At 46.5% G+C, this 10,035-nt stretch overlaps 1 protein-coding gene across 1 annotated transcript in view; it reads left to right on the forward strand.

Moving 5' to 3' along the window:
• KAZN (kazrin, periplakin interacting protein) overlaps window positions 1-10,035 on the forward strand; it is a 417,992-nt gene that overhangs the window by 242,412 nt on the left and 165,545 nt on the right. The window lies entirely within an intron of this gene.

A 10,035-nucleotide genomic window follows, 5' to 3' on the forward strand; every position in this document is an offset into this window, starting at 1 on the left:
CTCACAGACTTCCGCTGCGCACGTCAGGTACAGAACTTCTGTGTTGGCAGCATATACTTAGGATTTTTCCGAGACAGGTGGCCTGGCAGCCCGACTTGACTCCTTGACTCTGTTACGAGGGACATATAATTGCATGTTGTCTGTGGACCTGCTCCCAAAACTTGCTGAGCTTCTTTGGGCAACCTTCAACTACATTATTTCTGTGGGCATTGAGAATGGCACTTAGATGATGTGCATCTTGCAGGTGCATGGCTAGATGGAAAGAGCCTGGAAGATGGAGCTCATTGCTGAAAGTGCTTTTCCTTTTGGTTAGTTCGAGAGGAGCCCCCTGCTGCCCTTCCAGTTTGAGAAGTGGGATATGGTTGGGCCAGGCAGATGACAGCAGAAAGGGATAAAGAAGAAGAAACTTTGCACAGGGCCTGTGTTGACCATCCCAGGATTTGGTCAACACAGGGGTATCGAACCACCAGGCCCAGGGCACATGCTGGCCCCTGCCCCGTGTGCAGCATGCAAGCCAGCCCCAACCCTGCACGTTGCATGTAGTGTGAGTGCTGGACCTGATCTTATGCATACACACCAGGCCAGACTCGTGTGCCATGTGCCATGCACAGGGCTGGGGTCAGCACGGCAGCCCATGGGCCAGTGCAGGGCATGTGGCATGTGGGAGCAGTAGTAGGCAGCACTGTGGGCTGGACCTGGCTCGCAGGCAGCCTCTTTGACACCCCTGGTTTAATGTATTCCTTCACATCACTTTATAAGTACTTAACGCTGTCTATGGCATTGCTGTCGAACTCCTAAAATAAAACCCTTCCTCCCTTCTCCTCCTTTCCCTCAAAGACTCTAAGATTTCATTTGCAATTTATCATCCCCTGCTCTGGGCAATCACTTGAGAGCGGCCCGTTTGGATGTTTATCAGCGAGCCAAAAGGAAGCGCGGCTGTTGTGAGTGTGCCTGTTAATTTGTGGTTAACTAGGGAGTGTAGCAAGGAGCTCTGGGATGCTCAGATGCGTCAGGCGGAGCTGTCACTTAAGCAGCGCTCTGTGCCCGTAATGACGGGTGTCTTCGCAGGGAAATATCTTAAGGTGGAATTTCTGCTGGAGTTGCCAATGCCTTGACGAGATCGAAGCAACGTTGGTATTTTGGAAGCACAGAGGTTTAAAGATTAAATGTTTAATGAGACTCTGCTAATCTGCCGTAAACCCTTAAAAGCCGGTTGATACCCAGTTAATTAGCATGTGTACTGGCGTTCTGAAAGCAGTCGGTAACGACACCGTAGTGAGAACTACAGTGGAGGGAGCGAGGCCTCTCTACAAGGCAAATGTCTTTTAATAGGTTTTATTTTCCCTTGACTTCTGCAAAAAGGCAGAATTGAGGTATGTTCAGTAATTAGCTCCTTTCAGGTTGCACGTAACATTCAAGGAGCAATGTTGGAGGGTAAAAATGGAGAAAAAGCAAGAGACCAGAGAAGTGTTGAGGACCCAGGAGGGAGGGGCTGGCACATGGGAAGCTGGAGGCGATATTTCCAGTCCCAAATCGACAGTGGCTGGAACCTGCCTGGAAAAAGAAAGCAGAGCCTGGTGGGAAATGCAAAGGATGCTGGAAAGTGTGGGAGAAAGGTTGTACTTGCAGGGAGGGAAGAAGCACATGGCCAAAACTAACTGCTGCTGCTACTGGGAACAATCCTGCCAACTGTGGGGTGGAGGGGCAGGACCTCAAAGGAGAGTTCAGCCAGAACTTCCCAGATTTCTTTCCTGGTTTCTTCTTTTGTGGTGTCTTTAGGATCATCCTGAAGTCATTACAGGCCCAAAGTTGTGGGTTGTCATTCCAAACCCAGGTGTGTTATGCTTGGGAAATGCTGCACGGGTTTCCGGTGCTCCGTGCGGTGATGGGAAGAAACAAAAGGAAATTAATATGTAAAGCTTTGGTAAGATTTTAAATACCTTAATCTTTTTAGGAGATGGACTGTATTTGTCACCACTCAATGGTATGAATTATTTGTCGCTGGGGATTTTTTTTTCTTAGATTTTTGTCTTCCACTCCACCACAGCAACCCTAGAAACCTGGGGAACAATGCTGGTAAGGATAGTGGGTGCACACATTTATATTCTATGGAAAGGAGGCCTTTGGGTTCTGAAGGCAAAGAGGACAAGGTCTTGGCTTTGCCATTGTTGTGTCATATGTTCATATATGTTTATTAGAAATTCTGCTTAATTTTGGTTTTGCAAAACCCCCCAGATAATCAGAAGCAGGTCACGTTGATCTCAAATCCCCAACATTGGAGGTTTAGAGGGTGTTGGATTGTGGGTTTTGATGTTCATCCTGTTCCCGCTTTCTGTCTAACCCCCACTGAAAACACAGCCTGTCATCTCCACTCAGCCTCCCTGGCTGTGCGTTAGAGAGGGAAAATGTTTTACCATCTACATTACATGCCTTTTAACACACTGATGCCTGCTCTTTGTGTTGGGTACTCTGCTTGTTAGTATGTCTGTTAGGCCTGTACGAAGCAACTAGTATTCACAGTTTATAGTTTCTAGGGTTGGAAGGGACCTGAGAAGATCATCTAGTCCGACCCCCTGCCATGGCAGGAAGAGCACTGGGGTCAAATGGCCCCAGCAAGGTGGTCATCCAACCTCCTCTTAAAACCCCCCAGGGTGGGAGCCTGCACCACCTCACTTGGAAGCTGGTTCCAGACCCTAGCCGCCCTGACCGTGAAGTAGCGCCTCCTGATGTCCAACTTAAACCTTCCCTCCGCCAGCTTGTGACCATTGTTCCTGGTCACTCCTTGCGGCGCTCGGGGGAACAGGGACTCCCCCAGCGCCTGCTGATCCCCCCTAACCAGTTTATAACAGGCCACAAGATCCCCCCTCAGCCTTCTCTTTTGAAGGCTGAACAGGTTCAGGTCCCGCAACCTTTCCTCATAGGACCTACCCTGCTGTCCCTTGATCATACGAGTGGCCCTCCTCTGGACCCTCTCGATGCTGTCCACATCCCTCTTAAAGTGCGGCGCCCAGAACTGGACGCAGTACTCCAGCTGCGGCCTGACCAGTGCTGCATAGAGGGGGAGGATCACCTCCTTGGACCTGCTCGAGATGCATCTGTGGATGCACGACAAGGTGCAGTTGGCCTTCCTAGCCGCCTCCCCACATTGCCGACTCATGTTCATCTTGGAGTCAGTAATGACTCCCAGATCCTTTTCCACCTCCGTGCTTTGGATTCAGCTGATTCGGGGAACAGTGATTTGATTCGGTGATTTGAACCACTCTCCCGAATTGATTCAGGGAAGATTTGAGATTCTGGATGGAAAGGAGTTATATAAGTGAGAACAGTGATCTATGCCAGGTTTATTGCGGTTTTACTGGAGGTCCTGCCTAAATGATCCACGCTAAAAGAGACAGCAAGCTATGGTGGGAACACAGGTCCAGGAATCAAAAATTGATCTGACTTCTAGTCCTGGTTTGGATGCTTGATGGGTTGTTTTTTTTCTTTGTTGTTGTTTGGCATCTCATTTATCTTCTGTGCCTCATTTTACCCATTTGGTAAAATGGGATTAAAGCTACTTAGCTGAATACCTCTACAGGAGGTTTTGGGGACTGTAGTCATGCACAAAGCATTTTGAAAAGGAAAGTCTCTATATAAGGGCTAAGTAGATCCCTTATTAGAAAGGCCCGAAAAATTGAATAGGGGTAGCATCAATAAGCTTCTATAAAAAATTAGCAAGGTCTTATAGAAATCACACTCATTGATATTGGAGCTCAGCCAGTGCTGTCTTGGTCCCCAACCCTAGGCCATGATGTAGACTGGAATCCTTGCTGTCGGTTTTATGAATGTATCTATAGCTGAGATAAATTCTGTTAAATTCTATAGACCATTTAAAGTAGAGTTGGTGAGCATTTATACATGTGCTCTGGGAGTCGGGGGGACCAACTTTATTAGTAAGTGGGGAGGAGCAGGGGGGACCAACTCTTTTATTGGACCAACTCTATAGTTGGGAGAGCTGCTGGACAAGCTTTTGGCATCAAATGTCATTCCACAAAACCTTTTATTTTCACTTAAATTGCATAGTACTTTTGTAGCAGAGAGCCATCGACGTAAACCTTTTTGCTCTGCACAGCCTTTGTGAAAGCTGATACAATTGAATGCTATAGCTTGAAGAGACACTCAACAGGTCTCAGGGCCGCCTGCTTTTCTGCAGGCATGGCATTTCAATCCAGACACTGTGCACTTCACTTGCATTCAGGGGAACATAGGGGTACAAGATCTGATTGACATGGGAGAACATCCCAAGCAACGGAGAGCGGAAAGGCCTTGAGCTGGGGCTGCCGGTGTAGACAGCATGTTGGTCAATGGGCTGATATGAGAAGAAGTCTGAAGGTGGGTCTCAGGGATGAGTAGGGAAGGTCTTAGATTTAGATGGGAATCTGCAGTTACCTGAAACAAGCTTTCTAACCTCGTACACTGAACTCTGTGCCATTGACACCACCAGGCTATGGGAAGCAGTGGCGAGATGTAACAGAGGCTTGCAGGGCTGGTGGCACATGGCGATTCAGCTGTGCTCTGTCAAAGCTGAATGGTACCAAAGAGACATTTGCAAACCTCCTGGACACACACAAAGCCCACAGTACTAATGTTGAGCTGGAATATCTTCAATGTCTATTCACCATCTAATCACACCCAGCAAAACCTCTGAGCTATTGCATTACAGATCTAGAGCAATAAGGCTTCTCCCCAGCAAGGTCCCTGCTCTTTGAGCTCTTCCTGAACGTTAGAGGGCAATTGTGAGATTTTTCTCTCTGGTTTCTGTATTGCAGCTAAAAACCTTTTCTGTTCCCTCTGCTCTGCAAGGTACTGAGAGCCAGGTAATTACAGCGCTCTGGGGAATAAAGCATGTCTAGACAAAGTGGATCTAATCTTGCATTGATGCACAAGGGTGCTTAGCTTAGAAGTCTTACCTCCCCTTTAGCATTTATGGGTCTAATGACACAAGCCCCCACTCCACCCCTCTGCTATAACTCTGATCAGCAAAAACAGAAGACACGTAGGATGGGAGCAGGGCAGGCAAAGCTAGACAAATTGGATCGGAAAGGCTGCAGCATATTTTATACTCACAGCAGCTGCAAGCCGCTTCACTGGCTGTTGCAGTTCCCAAGGTTGAGACATTTGAGGAGCAGGCTTTGATTGCTAACAAATGCTGCAGCAGTCCTGGGAAGGGTAGTATGGCAAGTGGGGGCCCCGTTCCTCAAACCAGCATTTCCTTGTCGTCTCTGCGTGGGGGCCGAGAAATTCATGAGTGCTTCATCTCCCCACAAGCACAATACATTACATAGGTGGAGCTGACATGTTAATTTTCTTGCATTGTAACACACCCAGTTTTATCTTTGGGGCATTTTTACTGTATTACTTCACCACATTTTTTTTCCCTGGAGACAGACTGATAGAGTCATAATCTCCAGTAAAACTTCCAGTTGATAATACCCTTGGGTGAGGAGGCAGCAAATGAGTCTCCTTTCACTTAGACTGGTGTAAATCAGGAGCCAAGTTCATTTTAATCAAGAAATTGCAGCCAGTGTGAAAGGAGAATTGGGCTATAGGAATTAGGATGCTGGTGTTTCTGTGTCCCAGACTTTGACTGTGCCACTGACTGTGACTTTAAGGCAGTGACCTGCCCTATGCCAGTCCCTTCTTGATGAAACAAGGACAATAATACTTCCGAGGGCCTGTTCCATCTGAATGTCTTTGTCTGAAAGTACCAATTTGTCCAAATCAAAACGTTCTGTGAAAGTATGCATCGGTTTCAATATAAGTTCATTGTGAACTCAAAAAAAAAAAAAAAAGTTCTGCCTGGTGTATGAAACCCGTCAATTAAAACACCTTTTTAAAATATATATGTATAGGAAAATAGACATTTCTTAAAAACTGAAATCAGAGCAGAACTTTTGGATTTTATTGGATTTAAAATTAATCTTTGGGAGTTGGGGCAGCGGGATCTCACTTGTGGGAAATTCAGAAAGATTTGGTTTTGTTTCATGGGATATTTTTGAACCGCTGTACCGGATATTCCCTTGACCCACAACGTGACTTCTCCTGAGGTTCCCCATGGTCACTGCCACCAGGGGTATTATGAGGATAAAGGAATTCATGTTTAGGAGGAGCTTTGCTTAGATGAGAACTATATGAGATGCAGTATATAAATAAATGTACAAGCAGATCAACTGTTCCCATTAAAAAGCTGCACAGGAAATGAGTTCTGAGTCCAAGGGGACTTATCACGGGCAGTTGCCTTCCTCTTTTGTGCTGTCCCTCTAAGCCGAGTGCTAAAGATCATCATTGTGTACTTAGAAGTGGAATTTTTCAACCCTTCCTTGATCTGGCTGCTGGCACATCTTCCATCTTTGGCTGCTGTCCCCACATTATTAAACAAACACAATCTTAGTTTTCTAGTTGTCTCCATCCCAGCCCTTTTCTGATCTTCTTTTATTCTAAAAATAATTTGTGCTTCCATAGTCTCTTCCATCTAAAGGTTTCAAAGTGGTGCATAACTGATGTAAAGAAGCCTGAAATCTCTTCTCTGTGTTGTATCGAGTATTACCATCCAGAGACAGAGGCGCACAGCAGAGATGATGGGGCTTTGCCAAGATCATGTAGTGAATCGACAGCCATGCCTCGTTAGAAACCAGGAGTCCTGAACCAGTTTGGGATCCCTGTCACAATGGATCCTCATCTCAGCTGGCCCCTCAAGCATGAACATCCCTGTAACCCCTTTGGGCGACTGGCACAGGACAGGGTGGAAATCTGTTGGTGGAGTAGCATAGGACTTCAGTGGCCCACTTTTGTGGTTCATTAGGCCTCTTCAGACTGGCAGCTCTCACAAGCACTGGACTCACACGTTGAATGCAAATTACCAGCAGATGTTTGAGTTGGATAGTTTTAAGCCCTGACTCACCTGAAGTATCTTTCTTCCTTGGTTTGCCAAGTGAAGTTTCTGCCATTCAGCAGCTGTACAGACAATCACTGATTCAGCTGGAAAGCTTAGACCGATCACGAGGAGCTGGGGCATGATTTTGCTGAACACAGGCTGTAGCTAATGCATCAGCAAGTGTTTCATTCCCTCAAATGCCAACGAATGTTTTTGCCTAATAAAGGTGATAGCATAAGGTGTTTGTAGATCCCTGAGATGATGCCTGACTTGTTTCCCCATTACAAAGAAGTTGGTGGTTTAGATCAAGAACTCATTGGATCCAGGTCACATTGGTTGTGCATGTCCTGGAAAATGTTAGTGCAAAAGTTCCTAATGGGACCGCCAGCTGCAGACTGGGCCTTGCATGGTGGGCAGGGGCTGCAGTACTGGCCAGTTAGGGATACTGGACAGAGGCAGGAATGAGCAAGGGCAGTGATGCGAGAGGTAGTTGTCCAGACAGGACAGAAGGTGGCAACCTAATGAAGACAGAGGTAGGAAGGAGGGCCTGCAGGGTTGTGGCAGTGCTGGCGTGGGCTGGTGATGCAGTGGAGCATTTGAACAGCAGAGGTTGCAACAGGTGAGGGCACTGAGTCATGCATACGACATAACCATTCGTTTAGACAGCACTCGGACGAAGCTTTGTTTGTCATCGCCTGTCCTGCCCACCCCGGTGGTATGCTGTGTTCCCCCGGGCAGCGAGCTTATGGCCAGCCTGCCTGCTATTCGTTTCATTTTGTTTGGGTCCGTGCAAGTTCATTGCACCTGACTGGGGAACAAAAGAAAAGAAAAGTAGGAGGACGGGAGGAGCTCAGATCCCAACCCAAGCCCTGCTCCGTCGGGCACTAGCTCACTGTTGGCACTCGGTTTGTGCCCTGCATTTGCTAAAGCACATTAATAGGATTTCAGACTTGAAGATTTCTCCCATAAATTCAGAACCAGTTTCCCAGAGAATTCCTGCTGCCCTTCCTTTTCCAGAACAACAAGGACTCGGAGCACTTTTTGAGATATGACCCTAACTCTTAGTAATCTGTGTTCCTTTAAGGGACAGAGAAGGCCACCAGATTAAAATACCTTGCTCCTCCGTGATGGATTTTTACTTCAGTTTCCCTGCTTTGTTCATCCTCCCGCTCAGCCCCTTCTACCTCCTGAAAACAAATCTAAGTGCCCTGCGATTTCATAATCACGAGTTGTCACTTTGGGCTGCTGCTGGCAATATCCCTGCTTCTCTTATATTGCTCTTCTCTGCTGCGTTTCACAGCAGACATTAAGCCCTGGCTCTGACAGTGGCTGGTGTCTTCCTTTTCCCCATGGGACAACCTTTCTTTCACCACTGTGCTATTTAGTCATATTTGTGTGTCAGCAACAAGCAGGAGCCCTTGTTTCTGTAAAGCATCCAAGATCTGATTGACAGGAGCAGGCTGCAGGCTCATGGAAAAGGCCATGTTTCAGGCGTTCACAAGATTATGTTTGTGTGCCGCTCGCAAAGGAAACGAGAGCGCTAAACCGGCTTGTAGCGCAAACTGGGCTTGTACGTAGATAGGGTCCAGTCCTGGGAGGTGCTCCGAATCGATTGCTGCTTGGACATCAAGGTACTTGGAGGGTACTGAGCGTCTCAGAGGGAGACCTCCATACCTTTCTGGGTTGAGTTTGACCCCCACACCCACTCAAGTCAGCACTGCACAGAATGAGCCCGTGTTTTTCAATATATCAAGAGGATAATGAGGTAAATAGCAGGCCAGTTCTTTGCTTTATGAGACATACAGAAAAGCCAGAATGCAAATTTTAATTCCTTTCAGGCACTTGGGCGTGGGATTTACATTCAGCCCTTAGATCCATTCCTTCATGCACTAAATAAACCAACAGTGCAGGCAGCTAAAAGCCTAGCAGGGATTGCAAAAAGTGTGCATCATCATTAGTAGTAATACAGTATTACAGTAGCACCTAGGAACCCGACTGAGATTGGGGTCCTATTGGCATCAGCATCATGCGGTCTTAATTCCTGTCTTGAGGAGTTTGCAGTATAAAGAAACAAGAAACAACGGGAGATTGAGAAGAAAAAGGTAAAGAGCAGTAAAGGATTTGCATTAAGTCACACAGCGGATCAGGGGCAGGACTAGAAATTCAAGGTCCTGGTCTAGTGCCCTCCCAGGTAGATCGTGCTGTCTTTAGGCCACTTCAAATTAATCCAAGATGTTCTTGCATTAGCATTGTGGGGGAAGAATATTCTTTTTACTTAATCCTTTCCTGCCACTGTCCCTTTTAACAGGATTACAGGTTTTTTTTCTTTTTTTTTTCTTTTTCTTTTTTTTTTTTTTAAAGAATTTGTGTCCCAGCTCATTAAGGTTACCCGTTCAGACATGAAGATCATGTTGGTTTTAAATGTCATCGCTGCACTTGAACAAACCAAAGGATAATACCGTTCCCTTCACGTTTTGTTGGCCTTACAGCTGCGCCAGCCTCTGTAGGGGAGGAAAAGTCATGCCAAACTGGCTGTATTACTCAGCTTCAGTGAAGCAGAGTGGAGGGCGAGGGAAAGGAACATTTTGTTTTTAAAAGGCCCTCTGATTTTCATAACTCCATCCATGGCTACTTGGTGTTGGCTTGAAATCATTTAGACCAACTTCTGCAAATAGTTAAAAATAGTTAAAGAAAAGAAAAAGAAAAAAAGAAAAATGCTGCTTGCCTTGCTCATAGGACTGAGGATTTATACAGGGGTAATGCTGAGCCTTTGGATGAGGTCTCTGCACTGGGATTATAATTCCAGATTAATTATGTAAGTGTGCATGCGTGCATGTGTGTGGGTGAACACTGGGATTTGCGTGCACGTGTGGGTGTGATTTTGCTGGCAGCCCAAAGGAGTTAGGTACCCAACTCCCATTGAATTTCAGTGGGGTTTGGATCCTTAATTCCCTCACATTCTTTCCAGCACTCCTGCCCACAGCTTGGGAACAGGGATTATTGAGTGCAAAAGCAATATCATGTCCCGTTACGTAAATGGAGGCTTTTTTTTTTCCCTTTCCCCGTCTTGGGGGGTTTGCCGGGTCACCCAAAAAAGGGAAACACCATTTTCTTTCCTCAGC

This window comes from Gavialis gangeticus, unplaced genomic scaffold (assembly GCF_001723915.1).
Source record: "Gavialis gangeticus isolate Ggan-Ray unplaced genomic scaffold, GavGan_comp1, whole genome shotgun sequence".
Taxonomy (NCBI): Eukaryota; Metazoa; Chordata; order Crocodylia; family Gavialidae; genus Gavialis; species Gavialis gangeticus.